Here is a 23,146-nt window from a genome sequence, read left to right as displayed (position 1 = left end):
CATTCTCATCCAATCACATCATTTTCCATCTCATCACATCTTTCCTCATTTACCCTCATCACATCTCATCCACTCGCATCTACCCATCTCCATATCTCATTATATCACATTCATTCACATCTTATCGATTCATATTTACCTCGATCCACATCACATCACATTAGATTCATTCACATCACATCTCATTCATTCACATCTCGATTCACATCACATCACATCTCATCCATTCACATCTCATATCATTCATTCACATCTTGATTCACATGACATCACATCTCATCCATTCACATCACATATCATTCATTCACATCTCATCCATTCACATCACATCACATCCACCCATTCACATCCATCACATCACATTCATCCATTCACATCCATCACATGCATTCTTATCACCATCCCATCACATACATTCTATCCACATTACATCACATCACATCTACCCACATCATATCTCATTCATCCCATCCACATTACATCACATCCACATGTATCATTCATACACATCTCATCTCGTTCATCCACATCCCTCCAATCGCTCACATGTACGACTATCCACATCTATCCATACATTCACATCTATTACTTCACATCCACATATATTTCATATCACATCACATCTCTTTACGTCACACCAGTGGCACATCTTATCCACATTTACATCACATTCACATCCACATCCATTCTTCCACATACACATCCACATCCATTCTTTCACATACACATCCACATTCATACATATCCACATCCCTTCTTTCACATCCACATCCACATCCATTCTTTCACATACACATCCACATCCATTCATCCACATCCACATCCACATCCATATCCATTACATCACATCCCTTCTTTCACATACACATCCACATCCATTCTTTCACATCCACATCCACATCCATTCTTTCACATACACATCCACATCCATATCCATTACATCACATCTTATCACATCCACATCCATATAAATTACATCACATCTTATCACATCCTATTTTCATCTTATCACTTCCATTCACATGCTATTCCCATTTAATAGCTTTTTCTACTCTGATACCGATAATGGGACTTTTTCTAAATTTCTACCAATTGCCTTCCTTTTCTCGAACGACTATTTCTATATTCCTTCTCAATTCCTCAATTAAATTGTATTCAATATTTCCCTTTTGAATAAAAGAATTCATGTATTCAATATTCCTCTTTTGAATAAAAGAATTCATGGGATTTGTAGAAATCAATTCTACCCATATTTCCACTTTTGGTAAATAATCATAACTTGAATTATACTAAAAATTCATCTTCTTCCCATTGAATTTCTTGGATCTCAATTACCATGGGAATTCCTCTTTTTACATTTAATTATTTGCATTCCAATGTCATGGAAATTCCTCTTTTATCATCAAATATTTCTCATAAAATAAATTCATCTAAAATAAAATATCCTTTATTTCAATATACTAGGAATTTCTCTTTTCCCATCTAAATGATGGAATTCCAAATGTCATAGGAATTTCTCTTTTACCATTTGAATATTTCTCATAGATAAAATAAATTTATATAAAATTCATCTTTGAATTTAAATAAAATACCCATTAATTTCAATATACTAGGAATTTCTCTTTTCCCATCTAAATGATGGAATTCCAAATGTCATAGGAATTCCTCTTTTAACATTTAAATATTTCTTATAGATAAAATAAATTATCTAAAATTCGTCTTTGAATTTAAATAAAATACCCATTAATTCCAATATGCTAGGAATTTCTCTTTTCCCATCTAAATGATGGAATTCCAAATGTCATAGGATTTCCTCTTTTAACATTTAAATATTTCTCATAGATAAAATAAATTTATCTAAAATTCATCTTTGAATTTAAGTAAAATACCCATTAATTTCAATATGTTAAAAAGTACACTTTCCTCATTTAGATATTTGAATTACAATATGGTGAGAATTCCTCTTTCATCATTTAAATTTATCTATGCAAAAAGATAAATTTAACTAAAATCTTTCTTTTATTTTTAATAAAATATACATTATTTTAGCATCCCAATTTTTCTCTTACTTCATTGGAATACATGGATTTCCATTGTCATGGGGATTACTCTTTTAACATAAAAATGAATTACTAGAAATTCCTCTTTTTACTAATTAACTATTTATAGAATCATTCAATTAATCTAGGATGATCAATCCTAGAATATGGTAGGAAGTCCTCTTTTCATATTATGAATGAAAATGTGTTAATTTTTTTAAAATTTTACCATAGCTTCGTTGCTATTACTGATAATTCTCAATAATTTTTAAAACATAAAGTTAAGTAATATCATATGATAGAATAACCATTAATTGGATCAATATCCAATTACGAACTTGATTCCTAATTTTTTCATGAATTAAATAGCATAAAAGCATTAAAAAGCCACTTATTTGGACTCAATTTGACAAGCATAGAAATTACTTTTAGATTAGAGAATTGCTTCATGAGAAGCTTCATTTGAATATAGAATAGGTCATAGGAATGACCATTCTTTGGGGGAGAGAGAGACATGCTTAAAAAAAAGACATTTAATTTAAGCATAAATGGAAATTTATGTGTTTTATCACTACAATTCATTAAAGAACTTCAATTGTATTAAAAAGCCATTCAATTGAATGCTTCTCAAGCTTGAGAGGGGTTGAGAAGAGAGAACATTTGGAGATTAAGAAAAAGACCATAAACCACACTTTACCTCTCCTAGATTGCTTGATTCTTTAATCAATGTAGCGGCTCCCAACCAATCAATTGGTTTGGTATGTTGATGAAGACTCCAAGGAAAATTGAAGAGGGAGAGAGAGAAGCTCCAATCTCTTCAATTTGTAGAGTATTTTTAGAGGATGATAGAAAATATCATTATTTCAATATAATACTGGCATGGTATAGTTCTCATATTTTTTTACAAAGGGCTAAGGATCTATTTATAGGTGAGGGAGGCCTCTAACCAAGTCCAACTGTTTTCTAGAATTTTCCATGTTCAGTTTAGTTAAATTTGGACAAGATTTGAACCTAGTTTGACTCCCTTTTGATTTGGTTTGATCTAGGAGAGAGGAGAGATAAAAATATCACTTTGGACCTAGTTTGACTCCCTTTTGATTTGGTTTGATCTAGGAGAGAGGAGAGATAAAAATATCACAATATTTTTGAGTTTAAAACTCCACCACACATGTGAAGTAGGCACCTCCTTGAAGAGCCCCCTTCTTCTTTTCAAGGTGTCAAAATTGAATCATTATACTCAAAATATCTCATTTTTTAGTAATATTCATAGTTTTTTTAAACTAATAAACCTTGTCCTTAGTCAACTCTTCATCTTATGTGAGCATTTACTCATTTTTGGGTATTTTTCTTTTATAAATTAGATTTATCTCCTCCCCACACTTGGATTGATCCAATTGGCCCATAGGAACCTTAATTGGACCATAATCCAAAAATTTCTGAAAATCTAGACCCCTAGGCTAAGGTCCTTTTTATACTTATTTTCAGTCAATTCCAAATGCACATTGGAAAGTTCTTTTTAAATTTTTGTTTCAGGGGAAACCATTTTAGACACTAGGAGGATTTTTATATCCAAAAATATCTCAATTTTGGATTACCTCTCTCTAGACATTTTCTCTCTTTAGGTCAAAACACGGTAAAACAGAATATTTCTTTTATTTCAAAGAGGGGAATAATTACAAGATCAGAAGGGGAGGTTCTTATATCTTCTTCAATCACTTTCAACGTTACTGCGTTGGAAGTGGATGGCCGATTTGGGAACATCTCTCTTTGACTTCCCCTATTCTGAGGCGGAGGTCTTGCATTACTTTGGATTAAAACTGCGGGTTGGTTAGAGGGTCTACCTCTGGGATTTCTCTGATTTTGGCGGAAAGAAACCTGATTACTCTGGAAGGAAGGAGCTGAAGTCTGGAATCTTGATCCTCGATTTTTCCGCCCTGAAAACCTTGTTCCAAAAGGAGTTGGGCAATCCATACTACGATGTCCAAATCCTTGACAGTTATAGCATTTCACTCCCTTGTTCAAGGGTGGAACTTCTGAAGTTGAATTCCAAGGGATTGAGTTCCGGGAAAAGGACATTTCTTCCATTCTGGAACTTCCCATATCCTAGGCTTGACCCTTATATCTCTTAGATGGTGGAAGGTTGGAATCAACTTCTGGAGCTAAAAACCTTTTGAAAGGTGATGGTGCTGGCTTCGGTGCGGAACCTTGACATCAAAGGCCTTGGCAAAATCCTTCGCCATCCGCACTGCTTTGACCATCGAAACTGGCTTGGTATTCTTCACTAGGATATTCAAGGTTCATTCAGTCCCCGAATGAACTTGGCCATCAGCTGTTCTTCATCCAGCGGTGGTGGCTGGCGAGTATTTGAGGAGAAGAGCGAACGCTTGGTGATATACTTCAATGGTTGTGCTCCCCTGGGTTAACTCTAAGAATTCGTTCATCTTTGTTTCCAAAAAATCGGGAGGACAGAATCTCTTCCTTAGGTAAATTTTGAGATCATTCCATGTCTGAGTGTTTCGATCACACGGTTTGTCTCGCAGTTGTTTCTCTATGCTACTCTGGCTGTTTCTACTATCTTCAGCCTTACAAGAGACATTTTGCTCTTCTCATTGTACCCGGTGACATCGAAGTACTTTTCCATTGCTTCTATCCACTTCTCCACAGTCTCACCCAAGTTTTCCCCTTCACCCTTGAAAGGTCCAGGCTACGATCTATGAAGAGTTTTATGAACATCCAAGTCGAGCTCTTTCTCATCGAGTTGGGGGCTATCATTCCTACCATGATGACCTCGATCCATGATCCTATCAATACGAAAATTCTTATCAAGTCCTTTTATTTACAATTCAAATTTGACTTTAGTTCCAATTGATTCTGGGGTTCTTTAGATTGGTCAGCTCTCCACAGAATCATGAGATAAAGATCCCTTATATAGAACTCATTATCAGATAACAATTCATTCAGAACATATCATTCATATTCTTAACACAATAATGGTCCATCAGACCAAAAAATTCCATCTGAACATTTCTCCATGGAAGTTTTAGTTATGCAGGTTTTTAATTTGTCATCCTTTAACTGGATCCACTGGGTCAAGTGTTAATAGTAGCAATCTGTTCAACACAATCCACTAATCTCGTAGTGATTTGGTGAAGTCATTATCATCGTTCCAGTTACGAACATCATCACAAGGACTCGTCCCATTCATCCTCATTGTGGCTTTGTTCAACTGATCGCTTTTCAAACCAAAATTCAGGAATCATCTTTTTTCAATCAGAATCCAAATCAACTCATCAATTCTCAACCAAAATTTTAAAATCATATCAACCACATTCGAATTCATCATCTGGATAGCATTTTTACTTATAATTTCAAGGTCTTAGATTTACTTGTATATACTACCAGTAAAGAGCTGTAGTTATACCCTCGGTATATATGGGTAGTCACGGTCCTTGGAATTATAAGGTAAAAACCATCATGACTAGGCCTCAAGCAAGTCAGGGATTTCCATACAATTGCGGTACTTCATCTGAAGACCCACTTTATTCTATGAATCTTCATTTTGAATATCAATTTGTATGAATTTTATCATACAATTACAACCTTTTATTGTTATTTCACAAATTTTTGGCTTTTCAGTTGATCCACTTTAGTCAATTCGCTCTGATACTAGCTGAAAGATCCTTGTCCCCTCCACTCTGATACCAGCTGAAAGATCCCTGCCCCCTCCGCTGTGATACTAGCTGAAAGATCCTTGCCCCCTCCGCGCAACGGACTCGGGGATGGTAACAACGGAAGTAGCACTTCTTGCGCGGGGTAGGATCCCTCACTCGGGGCCTCGCCCACGGATATCCGGACAAGAGACTAATCCCTTGGTTCTTCAAAAACTGAACCCGGAAAAACTTTCCCCTATCGGAAAGCACGGGCGATTCCTCCAAGATATTTGTACTTCAACGTAGTTAGGGTCATTACTGACCAAACTGATCCGACCGAACCTGTGAGTCACTTGGTCAGATTAAGGAAGAAACTTGCACTTGGACCATAGAAACCAACACTTTTTTCCCCATCGAGAGGCACGGCCATTGATTCTTTTTGCATAGAACAATTACTATCTGGGATTTACTTCATCTATCGTACTATAACAGAATTGAGTCTCATTTTACGGATCCATCAGTCCAAGCCTACTAACCCCATCTAGTCCCATGGGTTAGCCAACCGCCCAACCACTGTAGTGATGGGATCCAATTAGGAATTTGGTTAGGTTTTGTCCTGGGTGCCAGGGAAAAGAGTTCCCAGGCCCCCTAGCCAAATATTCATGCAAATTTAACGCCAGTCACACCACTTACACACCCAATATAAAATTACCTTTTTCACAGATTCAGCTATCTTTAAAACAATCATTTAATGAAACCATAGTGTCAGTGATCATAATCCTCCAAAATATTCGGTTGAATCCTAATTTCCAATCATTCCTTCATCGGTGTACCTATGGCATCATTGGCAACCAGAACGCTCTCACCACCTCTCCCTCAAAGGCCTTTTCGATAGTTCCTAGCTCATAGTACCCGACAATATATTCACTTATAAAAATCAAGATGGAATCTCCGTTGAAGATCAACAAGATCAACCAACAGATCCATATAAAAGAGCCATGGACTCATCCGTTGAGGACCAGCAAGGTCAATCAACTAGATCCATGCCCGGTTTCAGAAAACAACTCTTACTCCTTGTTCCAATATCTTCCACGACGCACGTGGAAGATATCTTCGATGACCCAGAGCCTGAGCACCGTATGGTCAACACCCTCTAGGATCCTTCACAGGTCACCTAGTGCTTCACTCATAGGCCGCTTCCTTGGTCCCTCATCCACTGTACCGAAAGCTCACCATTTAAATAGAACCGAGGCTGGTTAAGACCTTGGCCGACCTTGCTACGTGAGACGTCCTCCGTTGACTCTCCGTCAGCTATTGCAACTTTATCAGATAGGTCTCCACACAACCTCATTCACAAGATGGTCGAAATGCTTCCTTGGTATTATTGACATAAAACAGTCATTTTAAAACAGGTCATAAATACAGTTTCTATAACGAACTCTCGTCTTTCCACATTGCTCCACATCAATCCACATTACTTAATCCACGTCCAATTCATATATATATATCCATTCTCATCCAATCACATCATTTTCTATCTTATCACATCTTTCCTCGTCATTTACCCTCATCACATCTCATCCACTCGTATCATCCACCCATCTCCATATCTCATCATATCACATTCATTCACATCTTATCCATTCATATCTACACCGATCTACATCACGTCACATCACATTAGATTCATTCACATCACATCTCATTCATTCACATCCCGATTCACATCACATCACATCACATCTCATATCATTCATTCACATCCTGATTCACATAACATCACATCTCATCCATTCACATCACATATCATTCATTCATACTTGTCCGACTCACATCACATCACATCCACCCATTCACATCCATCACATCACATTCATCCATTCACATCCATCACGTTCATTCTCATCACCATCCCATCACATACATTCTATCCACCCATTCACATCCATCACATCACATTCATCCATTCACATCCATCACATCACATTCATCCATTCACATCCATCACATTCATTCTCATCACCATCCCATCACATACATTCTATCCACATTACGTCACATCACATCTACCCACATCATATCTCATTCATCCCATCCACATTACATCACATCCACATCATGTATCATTCATACACATCTCATCTTGTTCATCCACATCCCTCCAATCGCTCACATGTATGACTACCCACATCTATCCATACATTCACATCTATTACTTCACACGCACATATATTTCACATCACATCACACCACATCTTATCCACATCTACATCACATTCACATCCACATCCATTCTTCCACATACACATCCACATCCATTCTTTCACATACACATCCATTCATCCACATCCATTCTTTCACATACACATCCACATCCATTCTTTCACATACACATCCACATCCACATCCATTACATCACATCTTATGACATCCTATTTTCATCTTATCACATCCATTCACATGCTATTCCCATTTAATAGCTTTTTCTAGTCTGATACCGATAATGAAACTTTTTCTAAATTTCTACCAATTACTTGGTCTAATTAAAGGTTCCTTTTCTCGAACGACTATTTCTATATTCCTTCTTAATTCCTCAATTTAATTATATTAAATATTCCTCTTTTGAATAAAAGAATTCATGAGATTTGTAGAAATCAATTCTACCCATATTTCCACTTTTGGTAAATAATCATAACTTGAGTTATACTAAAAATTCATCTTCTTCCCAATAAATTTCTTGGATCTCAATTACCATGGGAATTCCTCTTTTTACATTTAGTTATTTGCATTCCAATGTCATGGGAATTCCTCTTTTATTTCTCATAAAATAAATTCATCTAAAATAAAATATCCATTATTTCAATATCTTTTTCCATCTAAATGATGGAATTCCAAATGTCATAGGAATTCCTCTTTTACCATTTAAATATTTCTCATAGATAAAATAAATTTATCTAAAATTTATCTTTGAATTTAAATAAAATACCCATTAATTTCAATATACCAGGAATTTCTCTTTTCCCATCTAAATGATGGAATTCCAAATGTCATAGGAATTCCTCTTTTAACATTTAAATATTTTTCATAGATAAAATAAATTATCCAAAATCCATCTTTGAATTTAAATAAAATACCCATTAACTCTAACCATTAACTCCAATATGCTAGGAATTTATCTTTTTCCATCTAAATGATGGAATTCCAAATGTCATAGGAATTCCTCTTTAAACATTTAAATATTTCTCATAGATAAAATAAATTTATCTTTGAATTTAAATAAAATATCCATTAATTTCAATATGTTAAAAAGTACACTTTCCTCATTTAGATATTTAAATTACAATATGGTGGAAATTCCTCTTTCATCATTTAAATTTATCTATGCAAAAAGATAAATTTAACTAAAATCTTTCTTTTATTTTTAATAAAATATACATTATTTTAGCATCCCAGTTTTTCTCTTACTTCATTGGAATACATGGATTTCCATTGTCACAGGGTTACACTTTTAACATAAAAATAAATTACTAAAAATTCCTCTTTTTTCTAATTAACTATTTATAGAATCATTCAATTAATCTAGGATGATCAATCCTAGAATATGGTAGGAAGTCCTCTTTTCATATTATGAATGAAAATAATTTATGTATTAATTTTTTAAAAATTTTACCATAGCTTCGTTGCTAGTACTGATAATTCTCAATAATTTTGAAAACATAAAGTTAAGTAATATCATATGATAGAATAACCATTAATTGGATCAATATCCAATTATGGACTTGATTCCTAATTTTTCCATGAATTAAATAGCATAAAAGCATTAAAAAGCCACTTATTTGGACTCAATTTGACAAGCATAGAAATTACTTTTAGATTAGAGAATTGCTTCATGAGAAGCTTCATTTGAATATAGAATAGGTCATAGGAATGACCATTCTTTGGGGGGGAGAGAGAGAGACATGCTTAAAAAAAGACATTTAATTTAAGCATAAATGAAAATTTATGTGTTTTATCACTACAATTCATTAAAGAACTTCAGTTGTATTAAAAAGCCATTCAATTGAATGCTTCTCAAGATTGAGAGGGGTTGAGAAGAGAGAACATTTGGAGATTTAAAAAAAAAAAGACCATAAACCACACTTTACATCCTAGATTGCTTGATTCTTTAATCAATGTAGAGGCCCCCAGCCAATCAATTGGTTAGGTATGTTGATGAAGACTCCAAGGAAGATTGAAGAGAGAGAGAGAAGCTCCAATCTCTTCAATTTGTAGAGGATAATAAAACATATCATTATTTCAGTATAAAACTGGAATGGTATAGTTCTCATATTTTTTTACAAAGGGCTAAGTATCTATTTATAGGTGAGGGAGGCCTCTAACCAAGTCCAACTATTTTCTAGAGTTTTCTAGGTTCAGTTTGGCTCAATTTGGACAAGATTTGGACCTAGTTTGGCTCCCTTTTGATTTGGTTTGATCTAGGAGAGAGGAGAGGTAAAAATATCACAATATTTTTGAGTTTAAAACTCCACCACACATGTGAAATAGGTGCCTCCTTGAAGAGCCCCCTTCTCCTTACCTAGGTGTCAAAATTGAATCATTATACCCAAAATATCTCATTTTTTTAGTAATATTCATAGTTTTTTAACTAATAAACCTTGTCCTTCGTCAACTCTTTATCTTATGTGAGCATTTACTCATTTTTTGGTTTTTTCTTTTATAAATTGGATTTATCTCCTCCCCACACTTGGATTGATCCACTTGGCCCATAGGAACCTTAATTGGACACCATAATCCAAAAAATTCTGAAAATCTAGACCCCTAGGCTAAGGTCCTTTATACTTATTTTCAATTAATTCCAAATGCACATTGGAAAGTTCTTTTTGAATTTTTGTTTCAGGGGAAACCATTTTAGACACTAGGAGAATTTTTATATCAAAAAATATCTCAATTTTAGATTACCTCTCTCTAGACATTTTCTCTTTCTAGGTCAGAACACGGTAAAACATAACCTTTCTTTTATTTTAAAGAGGGGAATAATTACAAGATCAGAAGGGGAGGTTCTTACACTTGTACACCTCAAAAGCTGGAGGGAGGAATCTTACAGCGGCATAGCCCATCCAGGATGGAGAAGTCTATGGTGTCGGTTTGGTCAGTGAGTTGCCTAAAGCGGAGGAGATGGGACTAGTTCATCAGGTGAGCTTGGAGGGGATGGGTAGGGAAGTCAAAGAAGATGGTGGGGTGGAAGAATGAAATTTGGCCCTAAAAGAAGAAGGATGCCATGAGGGAGATGCTATGAAGTGGTAGTTTTGTTAGGATATAGGAGTAGGTGGCTTGGGAGAGGGGTTCATCAAGGAATATATCATGTTGGAGTAAATTAAGACGTACGGTTTAAAAAATGGAGCTCGAGGAGTTGGTATGGATTCTAGGGAGGAATGGCAAGGAGAGAGGGAGCTCCATGGCGGTGTCCATCAGTGCGTCGACCTTTTTTTCAATCGCGCTAGAGACAGGGCCAAATGGTGTGGGTGGGGGTTGAGCGACTCGTGCTTCAGCGGATTCCAACTGCACTATTTTGTGATGGAGAGCCTCCTCTATGACCTCACGATAGTGTTGGAAGTGAGGGCTTCTGTAGTTGTTTTGCTGCTATTTGTTGGAAGTCATTTGCTACGGCCTGGGCGAGGGAGAGTTCATTGAGGGCTCGCTACTCTACTTCCTGTGCTACTTGTAGGTGGCTCTGGAGCTTTGAAAGGGAGAATAGGCCAGTATTTACTCTTTTTCATCCAGGGTATGTTGGAGATGGATATTGTTGAGGGTGCCAGTATAGAGATCCTCCGCGTCTATGCCTTTGCAAGCAACATCTCTTGGTGTACCACTATTGCAATCTCCTGTGTTGCCGATAAATGTATTTTGTCATCTGAGTGATAAGTTCATGGGCCATGTGGGAGAAGCCCTAGGAAAAGTCTGGCACTTCCCCATGTGATGCACAGATGCTCTTAGAGTAGGCTTCACATGATCTAAAACTTTATGTATATGTGCCCAGCAGAGGGTTCCACAATATTTTTGTGTGAAGAGGTAGAAAAAGAGGGGCCATCATCTAAGTGATGAGGAGGTATGGAGAGGAGCCTATAGGGGGTGGGTTTGGTAGAGGTTTTAATTATAAAAGGCTTGGCACTATGCCTCCTCCTCACCATCCTTGCAGTGGGCTTTAGCGGCCGGCTCCTTAGTGTTTGAGCCCTGGTTGGATTGGGGTGGAATTTTCTCTTGCTGCTTGTGTTCCCAAATGATGGCGCTTTGGGGGTGGAGAGATGGGAGAGGATTGGGGGGAGGGAGAGATATTGGCATGACATCGGGCCTTGTTAGTTGAATGGCCTTAGGGAGTTCCTCCCATCCAGCAATGTGGTATAGTACCTTGGTGAGGAGGGATGTGGCTACTACGAGCTTTCCTTGAGGGTTGGCACATACTGAGTGCAGCTCTTTATGCAAGTACTTAGCCCAGTTAACGGGCATGCCCTAGTGGACCTTGGCTAGTACTGTGGAGAGACTGCACCTACTAAATCAATCTGTCCACTCAGTTGTGAGAAAGAAGGAGAGGGCCATGGCTGGCATGACAAGATCCTCTTGTGTGATGTTGGCCTACTCCACTCCGTGTCCTTGGTGGTGCTACCTTGGAAGGTGCCGCGAGTTAGACGTGGGATGTTGGTGAGGCGCACATAAGGTTGTTTCATTGTTGGGAGGTGTAGGGCTTCTCAGACCAGTCGAGACTCAGATGGACAGTGTGGACCTAGCCATCATTATCTACCGCCTGACCTGTGGCTGAATTGGCATCATATGTGTTTGTAAAGTAGAGGCAGTTGTTGTAGAGGTCTAGGCCCCAAGGTTCCAAGGTTGGCAGTCCGCCGAGACTAGCAGGCTAACTAGGCGGGTTGCTATGGCTAGATCTACAATAGCTTGGTATCAAGGCCCGGGGTAGTAAAGGAGCTTGTGCTCCACCTTATGCGCAAGGCACATCTTTTTCTGTGTGGTGTGCTTGTGGACCTCCAAGGAGAGGAGTAAAAGGTCTCTGCCATGGAGTGGGGGACAAGAAGTGCAAGATTAAGAAATATTTTTTCAAGAGTTTGGCTAGGATGAGAGAAGAAAGTGAGGAAAAGGGAGTGCTGGACCCATATTTATAGCTTTTTAGAAGGACACGATCCTGGCAAAATTTGGTACGGGCATGACAACTCTAGGGTATGAGTGTACGCTTTGAAATTGGTATGGGCGTACGATTTAAATGGTACGAGCGTGGCATTAGAGGTAGAGGTTGGTATGGCCATGGCTTCTTTGTGGTACAGCCATTGCAAAGTTGAAGTTGGAATGGCTGTGGTAGTTGAGTTAGAGGTTGGTACAGCCACGTGGCCTCTGGTTGGTATGGTCATGGGAGTTGAGGTTGGAATGGCTGTGGTAGTTGAGTTAGAGGTTGGTACAGCCACGTGGCCTCTGGTTGGTATGGTCATGGGAGTTGAGGTTGAGGATGGTACAACTATGGTAGTTGAGGTAGAGATTGGGGTGGCCATGGCTTACGGCCATGGAAACTCCAAGGAATGGTTGTACGCTTTTGAATCGGTAGGACCATGGCAAAGTTGAGGTGTAGAATGGTACAGTTGTGGAAATGTTGGATAAGAATGGTATGGCCGTGGCTTCTTCTTTTTTTGGGGCACCCTGCAAAATGGTTTTCTACCCCTGGGCTATGTAGCTAGCACCCCATTGCGGGTTTTGTGCTAACTTCGTGCCCAATTCGCCAAATGGAGAAGACGGTTCCAATTGGGCAATGGCAAGGTTGGTGTCTCCCGGGCAGTTTCAGAGGCTTATAAACAAGGGAGTAGATGAGAATGGAGATGTTAAGAGCTAAGTGGGAGTACTCTCAGAGGTAGCCTAAAAATGATGGGTGGGGGAGTAGTCAAAGTCAAGGGTATATCATTGTTATGGATCGTGGGCTTCTATTGGGGGGGCAAGGGGTCGTCGTCGTGAAGTTTTTGCTTCCCTTTATCTTGTGCAGTATTAGTGGCAATGCGGCAACTTTTGGCTTCCATTGGAGGGTTAACACCCAGCCATTTGAAAATACAACCGGTCGTGAGTTGTAGTTTTGAGAGACCAAAAAAATCCTTTAAAAACAATCCAAATCTAGCACCAAAAGATTCTTTGACGTGCCCAATAAAGTAGAACTTTAAAAAGAGACTTTTTTTGCTTAACTTAAAACATACTTGCAAGTGATTCATTCGCTAAATTAAAAATTTGTCAAATTTCCACTATTTGATGTCTAAGTACAAGCATATCAACTACAAAATCTTAGAATATTTCAGGATGAATTTGGTACAAGCGTGGCAACTCTAGGGTATGGGTGTACACTTTGAAATTGGTATGGGTATACTATTTAAATGGTATGGGCATGGCATTAGAGGTAGAGGTTGGTACAGTCGTGGCTTCTACGGCCACGGCAAAGTTGAAGTAGAGGTTGGAATGGCTGTGGTAGTTGAGTTAGAGGGTTGGTACGGCCACGTGGCCTCTCTTTTGTCGACCGTGGGAGTTGAGGTTGAGAATGGTACAACTATGGAAGTTGAGGTAGAGATTGGGGTGGCGATGGCTTCTTTGGTTATGACCATGGCAACTCCAAGGAACGGGCGTACACTTTTGAATTGGTATGGCCATGGCAAAGTTGAGGTACAAAATGGTACGGTCGTGGAAAAGTTGGATGAGAATGGTACGGTCATGGCTTCTTCTTTTTTCGGGCACCCTGCAAACAGGTTTTGTGCCCCTGGGCTATGTAGTGAGCACCCCATATTACGGGTTTTGTGCTAACTTCGTGCCCAATTTGTCAAACGGAGAAGACGGTTCTCATTGGCTATGGCAATGTTGGTGTCTCCAGGGCATTTCAAAGGATTATAACAAGGGGGTAGCTGGAAATGGAGAGGTTAAGAGCTGAGTGGAAGTACTCCGAGGTAGCCTAATAATGACAGGTGGGGGAGTAGTTGAAGTCAAGGGTATATCATTGTTATGGATCGTGAGCTTCAATTGGGGGGCAAGGGGTCATCGTCTCGTGAAGTTTTTGCTTCCCTATCTCTTGTGTAGTATTAGTGGCGGCGTGGCCACTTTTGGCTTCCATTGGAGGGTTGGTAACTGTGGAATGACAAGAGTAGGGAGTTTGTACCTTGGTGATTTGGGGACTCGAATTTGGCGATTGCCCTCATAGTATTGTTTAGCCTAAAGCAAATGTTTTGGAATCCACCTATAATTTGTTGTTGGGGCAAGACTTAGGGTGTAAGCGAGGATGGTTTGGCACATATATTGAGTGTAGCTCTTTATGCAAGTACTCGGCCTAGTTAACGGGCATGCCTTTGTGGACCTTGGCTAGTGTGGAGAGAATGCACCTACTGAATCAATCTGCCCACCCGATTGTGAGAAAGATGGAGAGTGCGGCATGACAAGATCCTCTTGTGTGATGTTGGCCCACTCCACTCCGTCCTTGGTGGTGCTGCCTTGGAAGGTGCTGCGAGCTAGACGTGGGACGTAGGTGAGGCGCACGCAAGGCTATTCCATTATCGAGATGTTCAGGGCTTCTCAAACCAGTCGAGACTTAGATGGATAGTGTGGACCTGGTGGTCATTATCTAGCACTTGACTTGTGGCTACATTGGCATCATATGTCTTTGAAAAGTAGAAGCAATTCTAGAGGTCTAGGCCCCAAGGTTCCAAGGTTGGCAGTCTGCCAAGCCCAAGCTGCTCCAAGCGGGGGTTGCTATGGCTAGATCTACAATAGCTTGGTAGTAGCAAGGCCCGAGGTAGTAAAGGAGCTTGTGCTCCACCTTATGATTGTTCTTCATAAGGGAGTGGACAGTGTGTCCGCTGACCTGTTTCATCAAATTATTCCCGAGGTGGGATAGCTGTGTGGGATGAACACTTGCTTTGTTGTGAGCTTATCCTTTAAGTGTCTCTTTTGCATCCGCCATCACTTTGTATATCATTGATTTGGTTGTATTGAGACTTGATTATATCTGAATTCTCATTTCTTTACTTCAGAGTTTCGCTTTGTGAGCCCTTTCTTGAAATTTTTATCACTTGATTGAGAGCGTGACACATTGATTGGCCTACCCTTAGAAGGCCTTAGTGGTTGCTCTGAAGTTTGGTTAAGGGAAACGGTAACGGGTTATAATCCTCCCCTATGTCAAGCCATAAAAAGACCTAAGAAGGGGTCTTGACTCCTCACAGTCTGTAGTGCTGAAGGAGAAGATGGAGTAGCCTTTGTTGCATGGTAAGTAAGGCTATGAGCCAAGAAAGGAAAGCACATAGCTGTGCTAGCATGTTGGAGCTCAGAGGAAGCATCAAGCAGCTCAACCTCGCAAGGTGGTGTCATGCAAAGGAGACAAAGAGGAAGAAGGGAGGTGGCTCTATCGCATGGATGAGGTGCAGCATGAAAATGTTGTGGCTCTACCTACAAGGTAGTGACATTCAGTCTGTAGGTAGTGGTATTGTGGAGAAGTAACTAGGCATGGAGTTGGTTCTATCATCTCAACAAATGATGAAGGTAGTCCACTCATGAGAGGTGGGGGCCCAAGTAGGAGCACAACATAGAGGTACAACAATGTGAGGAAGCAAAGAGTGTCGTGGAAGCTAGTGGCCATCTTAGCTCAGTCGTGTAGCAGATGTTAGAGATGTACTGTGAAAATGGATCAAAATCATGCACCACATGCATATATATACTCTTATGCTACATGCTTGGAAGAAACTTGATATTATATTGTTAGGGGATCTGATTGAGGTGATCAGAATAGAAGTAGCAAGCAGGAAGAAGGAATTCAAGTAGGCAAACAAGAGGCCAACAAAGTGAAGCATGGACGGAAGGGAAAGGATAGAGGTTAAGAGTTTGGCAGGAAAAAACATGTGGTAAGACGATGTGAGGATGTACCTAATAATTTGAATCATATAAGCCCCCGAATACACCAAAATTGATGTAATTATATCTCTAATCCAAGATGAAGTTGACCCATGCAACACTTAATTTATACACAATAGTAATATTTCTCTAATCTCCATAGGTTGACGATCGCCTCAGTCTAGACAATCCACTTCTTTTTTAAAAATTATTTGAACATATTGACTCTTTTTTGTCTTCTTTTATTCTCTGCCATCCAAATTTTTGATTCCTTGGGCCCTCTCCTTTTTGTGGCATGCAACGTATGAATCACTTCACTATTTACCAACATTTTTTCAATTAGCAGATCATTTAATTCTGTAATCATATTCCAAAAAATTTGTTTTTAATTAAATTCTTTTCATGTTGCTAACTTTATATGGAACATCTTAATATTGTGTAATTTTATATGGAACTTTATATGGAACATCTTAATATTGTGTATTTTTTTAAATTTGCTGGTTTCCCATGTCGCACTCTTAGAAACCCTTCTAAGCGTTTTCTCCGATGCATTAACTCTGATTTTGACCAAGTTAATGCCACTCTAAAAGGACCTGTTCGTATCCGGTGAGCTCAAATCCCAGTGTGAAGTATAAAATTGTAAAACCTACATCTGGAATTTATAAAAGTATCATGATTATTTTTCTAAATGTAAAGGACATTTCTTCCATAACTTATCAGAATTTGCAAGTTTAAAGACCTTCAATTTTAATTTTAAAAGCTATTTTTTAAATCTAAAAGGATAATTACATTGCTCAAAGCACACCACTACACACCCTCAGGACTAGGTGCCACGGGGTCTTAAAGAAGACAGACCCTTGTCAGGTGATATCAATGGATGGCATTGATCAAAAATCGCGACGCCTTTTTTGGGCCATCGGATAAAGTAAACTAGTTTACTAAGTGATCATAGTTTACTTTCTAGTTTACTAAACGGGCATAGTTTACTAAGTGATTATAGTTTACTATAGAGAGGTTCTCTCTACCGTGCAATATAGTGCTCATAGAGTACTACCGATCAACAAATGTGTTAAGAAACACAATGTCAATCCGAGGACTTGACCTGATTAGTGCATGAAGGCTTATCTTATGAGGGAGAGCTCACATATACGAACCACCACTTGACGATTCAACCATTCAACACCTCAAGCAATCTCTCAATCCCTTAAATCCACTACATTAATCAAGAGAACAAGCAATGCATGGCAATCTCTTAATCCCATTCAAACATTGATTAAATCTTAGCTTTCCCTAATGCCAGCAAGCCCATAAGCGTGCATCTACTAACCCACAAGCTTAAGCAAGCATAGAATGTAACATTCACAAACCCACAATCTCATAGAGAGAGTCTATCCATGAATAACTCATTACCAATGAAGTGGGCAAGAGCTTGCATCAATGGAGACTACACACACCCACACTACAAGCATGCAGCATACACAAGAGAAAGAAGGAAGCATTCAACTAATCATAGATTAATCTACTTCAATGATGCTAAAATAGATTAAGAGAATGAAGTGGAGCTATACTCATTGGAGCTTGATGCTCATTAGAGTACAATAGAGAGAGAGTTAGAGAGTTGCCATAGCTTGAGAGCTCAAGAGCTTCACTCAATAGCTTATGAGAATGGCAAAAAAGTCCCCTTTTGGAGAGACAGAAACTCTCTCACTTGTAGCATGAGTAGTATGATCCATGTGTAGCTCAATCCAATGGCATTTGTATCCCTTTCGGAGCTAGGGATTCAACCCGTACAAAAGCACCGGTGCACAAAAGCTTACCCACAAATGGAGAGAATGCTATGAACACTACTACCTTGACATAGACATTAGGACCTCAATGGAAGGCTTCTTGGGCCCTTTTATTTGGCAGTTTAAGGAGTCAAACCTTTTCTCTTAAGAAGAAACGTTTTCTAATTAGAAGCTTCAAAACGGCTACTTTATTCGAATTTGAATTTTGGGGGGAAAATGGAATTTAAAATCTAGCAGACAATACCATATCATGTAACATATCTATGGAAAGCTCTTGATGCGTAGATCACAGATCTATAATCTCCGCTCAAATCAGAGCTTGTATGTAGAAGTTATGGAGGTCCGAAAATTGTAAAATTGCCTCCCCCCTTTTTTGGGGGGAAAAGTGCACCCTTTGACCACTCTTACACCTCTCTTACAAACCCAACATTTCAGTCCACATGGCAACCCCCCATTTGGCTATTCCTTAATCACCTTGATTAGGCTTGGGCAAATTAAAGGGCCCAAGAAGACCCCATTCACTTCCTAATGCTTAACACACACAAGCTCAATCTTGCCATAACTCATTCACTCATCATCCCACTCATTCATGCATCCAATACAAGAAGAAAGCTAAGCTAATGCATAAACAAGCTCAAAGCATACTTCATTCTCAAGCACTTACTTCCCTAGCATGCACACAAACCTTGAAGCTATCAACAAAGAAACATGCACACTAGAGAATAGACATGAGAAGAGAGACAAACATCATCTCATTACATTGAATTAAAAAAAGAGCATTGCTCATACAATAATGGAGATGGGGAGAGAGAAGAGCTTGCACCTCTATGAACAAGAGGGAGAGCTAGTCTCAAGAGAGCTCAAGCATAAGTTTAGCCCAATGTGTCCATAAGCTCTCAAATGAGCCACTTTTTATACAAAAACTCTAAAACTCCCAAAACTTCCCATGTGGGATTATTCTCAAGCCCACTCCCGCACTCATCTACAATTTGGAACTCTTTACAAGAGCCCTAAATAAGAATGTCACTTGTTTTCCTGCTTGCATCTTTGTGTTGCATCCTTGCATTGATCACCACTCGTCACGCAACACTCCCCCCTTCCTATTTTACGCATGTCCTCAAGCGCGGTAGAAGCAAAAGCTGCAAAAAACAATGGATACAAGTAAAGCCTTTTATTGAAAAAAAAAACCAGCAATGACAATCTCACACGTGAGCGTATAAGTGAAAGGCTGATTAGAGTTTTAAAGAGTGCTAAAAGAGGTGAGTAAAGACTAGTCAAAGTGAGACTAAGTGGTAGATAGTGCTATGTGAAGGTAAGTGTGCTTGTACACTGCAGGTTATGACCGCAGTCTCAATGTCCTACAAGTGTTTAAGTTATTCCTAAAAGTGGCAACCCGACTCCTAAATATGAGCAATGGTGATTGGACCTTTTTTTTTCTTTTTTCTTTTTTCTATTTTTTCTCTTTTTTTTTGGGGGTGTGTGTAAAAGATGAACAAAGAGGAAGGTTCCATCCCAGTGAGACCCAAACAATGGCCAAGAGACCTCCGCCAAGAGAATCTAAAGGCCGCTAAGTATCTCAAGGGGCGACAGACCCTTTTCTTTCTTTTTGACATAAGGAGTACCCCATGAAGATAAGGGCATCGGTCTCGAGGGCCCATAATGTACCCCAGAGTCCTACCAACATCTATCAAGGCGATAGAGTCCTTGAAGGTCTTTTTCTGAATCTTTTAGACATCAGTGTTCACCCCATGGAAACCAAGGCATCGGCCCCAAGGTGCTAAGACAACCCCAGGTCCTACCAAGCATTCCACATGGCTGTAGACACGTCATGTCTCGATTCACTTGTATATATTTTTTAGGGCATGATTTTCGTAAATTTTTTATTAATCCTAGCACCTAGCCCATACCTAAGAGGTAGCTACCACTAGGGATAACTAATATACTTCGAGAGCATAAGAACTTGGCATACTCCGTTGGTATATATCCTACACCGTCTTCAAATAGAAATACCTTCTACTAAGTCCTCTAAGAATCTAGAAATCACTCACCACATTTTAACAACTAATTTAAAACTTGAACCAGCCAACTGTGTGTGAACATGCAAACAATATATCTAAAAGTTAAAAGCACATAAAAGAACAAAAGATTATGATTTGAATACACCTGTTATAGTGCTCGTTGATGTTGTGCGTTTGCATTGATGCATTGCTGATGTTGTGCAAATTGCTTCTCTTTGCTCTTTGTAGGCATTGCATGTCTCCCCCCTTCCTAATTTGTGTGCATGGTAGGTGGACTATTGGGGCGTATTTGTATACTCTTGTTTAGCTGAGACCTCTGCAAAATGTTTAATAACAAACAAGAAAAGAAAAGAAAGGAATAAAATTTGTTATTGGTGCCAATCACCAAATATAGCCGAGGGAAAAAACCCAGTGGGAGAAAAGTGCCCTGGCTTGTTGATCTTATTGTGGAGTTGATAAGCTTACCCTTGTACTGGTGGTGGATCCGTGTCCACTTCTGTTGGAAAGATGGTATCAATCACTTCAGGATGCAAGGACAACCCTGTACAAAAACTGGCCTCTGGAGAAGGTGGTAGAGGAAGGAGTGCTTCCTTGCTAAAATATAGCATTGGTTCTATGGGAAGGTTAAGCAGACAATTTCAATTTTGGAACTGCTCAATATAGGTACTCATAGTGATCCAAAATTGACATGTTGAGGCTGGGGGAAGGAGGGCTTGCAAGATAGGTGGTAGCAAGTCATTTATGCATGTATCCCTCCGTTGTTGTGCTTGAATCTCCTCAGGTAATCTACGTTGATTTGGTCCTCATTCTAGTACTCTCACATTAAGAAGGTTATGGCGTTGGGGTGTAATTCCCACAATTTGCTTCATTAAGCCCGTGCCATATCGTCGAAAGTAAGAGCGGCATAGCCAACAAATGTGTGAAGCTTCTCCTAATACGAGTCGTGCACACTCTTGACAATGTGGAAATGGGTGATGCTGTTGATAGAATAAAGTGACAAAGTGATGCCCACAGCAATTTTCACCTAAGGGAGCATAAAAGTACCTAGAATGAGTTTGAAAAGGGGGAGCACTATAACCCCCGTGATGTTTAGGTTGAGTACTGTCAGGGTCATGGTGGACATGTATCTCGCCAAGTATCCATCAGGAGGTATCTGGTCGTAGAACAATGAAATTTAGACACTTCAAACTTTATACACTCATATCCATCATTACAATCCCAATCAAAAACATTGTAGATAAGATCATCTCAAAAAGAACACAATTCTCTAAAGGCATAAGGAACCACATTAGTAAATGTGAGACTATTCAAACATTGATCTACCAAAGAGCTTCAATTATAGTGTTAATGCCTTACCTTTGGTTTTGGGTATGTCCTTCTTAAGAGGTGGAAAGGTTAGCAATTATTGAGGAATTTGAGCAAGATAAGATGATTTAGGCATTGAAGTGCTAGAATCTATGCTCAAAGGAGACTCATGTAAAGTTGGATTTGTCTTAGGTACACAAGTTGATGGGGTGGAAGTGTGTAACAAGGAGAAATTGGGACAACTGGTGATTCAATACATGTTTTGGGAAGGTCAACACAAGGAGATTTGTAGGTGCTACCACAACCACCTATCTTGTCTTAAAGAGGTTGTGTTGATTTCCTTTGCACCCACTGATATGAAAAACTAAGGGTGGCTTTTGGAATCTTATTGATACACTCTTTTACCTCTAGTAAACCATGACATTTGGGAAGCCAAAGTGCTATTGCACCCTCATAATAGCCTTGTGCTTTAAGAACATGATTTGGGACCCAATGAGTAACACTATGAGGTTTAGGCTTGGAAAAGATGTGCTTTTTAGGAGGCTTAGCAACTAGGCTAGATGGTACAAGTTTGTACGCATCTTTGGGTAGCCCAATTGATAATTCCTTCTTGCCTGGCCTTCTTTGAGCAGTGACTAGAGTAGTTGGAACATGCCAGCCATGGCCCTCACTTGAGGACTCATCGATTATCCACATCATTTGTGTTGGAGCTTCAAGAGCAGATTTTGAAAGTGGGTTGTGTAAGGTAGAAACACCACCCTTTTGACATGATAAAGCTCATGGAGTAGCAGATCCCAAGATGCAATCAGAACCAATTTGTAATTTGTATTGTCTATTCTTCCAATCTAATGAACAATTGGTAGCACTTAACCATGATCGACCAAGAACAGCCTCTACCCACCACTGCCTTAGACTTACTTGCCACATAAAAGGGAACTGACATCTGGTGATCCTGAATGGACATCATAATGACACATTTTCCCTCTATAGGGTTATCTTCACCTGAGAAGCTTCGTAAGTCAATAGGAATGTGCACAAGTGTTGGTTGTCCCAAGGTTATCCATGTGTCAAACAGGGGAACATTATAATCTGCACCAGAGTCAATTAAGGCAGAGACAAAGTAGGTAGTCTCATGAAGATGAAGACACACTTGAATATTGAAAGGATCGACATATTGTTCATCAATAGCCAACTGTAAGGCCAACATAGAAGCCTTGCGACGCTCCTTGGCTTTTGCAACTCTAGCTTTAGCCTCTTCTTGAGCCTGACGTTTAAGTAGGTCATGTGCTTCTTTCCGTGTGTGTGCAGCATGCATTTGTTGAAGCATGGCTTCAGTTAATGGTTCATTGTATTTCTTGAGACGACTTCCATAAATGAAGTTAGAAATTTTCTCACCTTCTAGTGTCTCTAAACGCACTGCACCACTTGGAGTAAGCTCATTAATC

The sequence above is a fragment of the Cibotium barometz genome, chromosome 19, assembly GCF_041138505.1.
Source record: "Cibotium barometz isolate CiBa-2024 chromosome 19, ASM4113850v1, whole genome shotgun sequence".
NCBI lineage: Eukaryota > Viridiplantae > Streptophyta > Polypodiopsida > Cyatheales > Cibotiaceae > Cibotium > Cibotium barometz.
Note: the sequence above shows the minus strand (reverse complement) of the source record.